This window comes from Pinus tabuliformis, chromosome 1_2 (genome assembly GCF_031772625.1).
Source record: "Pinus tabuliformis cultivar Carrire ecotype Pingquan chromosome 1_2, CPIR1, whole genome shotgun sequence".
Classification (NCBI taxonomy): domain Eukaryota; kingdom Viridiplantae; phylum Streptophyta; class Pinopsida; order Pinales; family Pinaceae; genus Pinus; species Pinus tabuliformis.
Window position 1 is genome coordinate 328,821,771 of NC_142298.1, and position 2,672 is coordinate 328,824,442.

Below are 2,672 nucleotides of genomic sequence, written 5' to 3' on the forward strand. Positions count from 1 at the left end.
TTAGGTCTATAAAGTCTGATTGCAGACCTTCATGAAGGTCTAAGGGTCGTTTTCATAGAGTTGCAGTAGAGGACCATAGGAATACATAAATCTGCACAAAGGCAGATCTGAGCTGCGAGGGCTTCAGGTTACTTATAACATGGTCTCTAGATGCAGAAACCTAGTTCTAGCATCCCCTAATATTGTTTCGGGTGATACTACAACCTGCGCTATGCAGGTTGTTATTGAAAGGGCCAACAATTAGGGTTTTGTTGGTTGGCGTGATTAACTCTGACCCTGGGCTAGGCCCCATTAACCCAACAAATTTGCTACACAAAAATTCATAAATATATTAAAACTGTGATTGCAATCATGTTTTTTCGTGTATTTCATAGTTTTCATCTAGAAGGGTCCATCGAAAGTATGCAAGATTGGCACTCCTTATATGAGGAATTAATTTATCATCCAACGAGTGCTCTCACTCGAAATTTGAGTAAAATCCTAGGGATATAAGTTGAAAAAGTAGTTTTTTTCTTTTGTCCCTCTAAAATTTGATGATGTAATCTAATCTTATTTTATTATTTCCACTATTATATTATAATATTCCTAAGGTGGCCCATTTTAGACCTCAAAATTTCTCTAATGGAGGATCACAAGCACCTAGTGAAAATAGTTAATTTCACTCTGTTTATTATTGCAAGCCCACGATGATGAAGAAAAAAGACTAGCTGATTTTTCAATCGACCATAAATTCTGTGTTCATACTCTTCTTTTGGTGATTTTTTTTTTGGGTGAAATTATGAGGGGAACTCAAATTTGTGGTTATTTCAATCAAATTTTGTGTGGAAGAGTCCAAAACTTTATTTAAATGTCATGATTTGTTGTTTTCTCATGTAAAAAATCAAAACAAAATTAAAATCTAATATTTGTTTAGATTTGAAGAAAATGAGACTAATGGAGATCAAGATAAGGTAAAATAGCCACATAGAACTCAATGGAAGAAAGATAAAACCATAAATGAAAATAGAAGAGGAGACCTAAACCTAACAAGGGCTAAATGCCCAGTATGGTTTCCAATTTTGTTACGAAATAATTTTACATGAACCAGTAGGCTACTTTTAACCCAGTAGATCAATTAAGGATCTACCTAGAGTGGTGTGTGTAATGGTGAAGAGAAATCAACAGATCTATTCCTATTTTATTTATATACAAGAAAGAAACTTCCACACTTATACATGATACTACAAGGAAAGAGTTTGAAGGTTGGTACCAAGAACCCTCACAAATTGCTGACGTATTTTGGGCTTTATGTAGAGAGAGACTTTATCCTATTTGAATATCTTGCTCCTAGATACCATAAACCAAGATCTTGCACACATAGACCAACAACCAAGCACATAATAACCTTCCACAAATGGCTTGTCAACCTAAAAAAAACATGTACAAGAAAATAACATGATCATATCACAAGTATAGGAAGGGAACAATAATATATTAATCATGAATGGAAAATAAAAATAAATATACCTCAAGTTAATGAAGTCTTCTCCTCAAGCTTGCAACTTGGCTTCCTTCTCCCAACGTAGAAAAGCTTTCACATTATAGTATGGATACTAGATATATATCCCCCTTTCTTCTTGGTGAGACTATATAGGTTCATTCTGTCCTCCGAGAGAATGTATCTTTACACCTAGGGGCATGAGAAGTTAGGAAACTTCTACAATAATGGACCCCTATCCAACTCATACACAAGTGAGTCAAGTTAATATCCTTGGGAATGACAAACTCTAGAAACCCTTTTCACAATTATGAAATTATTATTTATATCATAATTAAAAAATGAAAAAATATTTATGATAAATAACTTAATTTTGTAATTCCACCCTTTTAACTTGGAATAAATCCAACATAAGTAAAAGAAAAGGTGAAAGGGAATGCATTCTAGACAGAAATTGAGGTAAGTTTTACTTAGGTCTCTCTTACTATAATGGAGAGGAAAATATGGTTATAACATGCACCATCACAATTTTTGTCTAGTTTCAACATAAAAAATCTTATTTAGGGATTCAAAATGTCCCTAAAGTCTTTGATATGAAAATAAAGGAAAAATTGATATCAAATTTATAACATAATGCTAATGTGGCGTGCGCATGTAGCCCCGATGTGAAATTTGAGTTCATGTGGCATACTAGAAAAGCATGTCAAGTCACCTCTACTACCACCTAACCTATTTCATCTCTACTAAAATCATTATTTCTCCTTTTCCTTCACATTTCTTTCTTTCTCTCTTCCTTTCATATCTTCATTCTTGCTTATCTTTTATTTCTTTGTCTTCTTTTTTTCTTCATTATCTTTCTTATTCTCTAATACCATTTTAGTCCACAAGTCCACATAAAACTCTTAAGGCCCTACTACCACTTCATAGCTATTTTTTACCCCCAAGGATGTGTAGGTCCTATTACTCCTTTATCTCCCCTACGTGGATAGGTTTCACATCATAGATCTGATGTCGATGATTAACCATGCCAAATATCATGGCCCTTAAACATTCAAGAGAAGTTTAATTTTCCAAATTCTCCTAAAAACCACAAACCACCCTTTAGTCACACAGTAGTCATCCATTGGTTTTGGGTGTTGGGTGTTATAACCCTATGTCAGAATATATAGATGTAGAGACAAGCCTAGGGGGATGA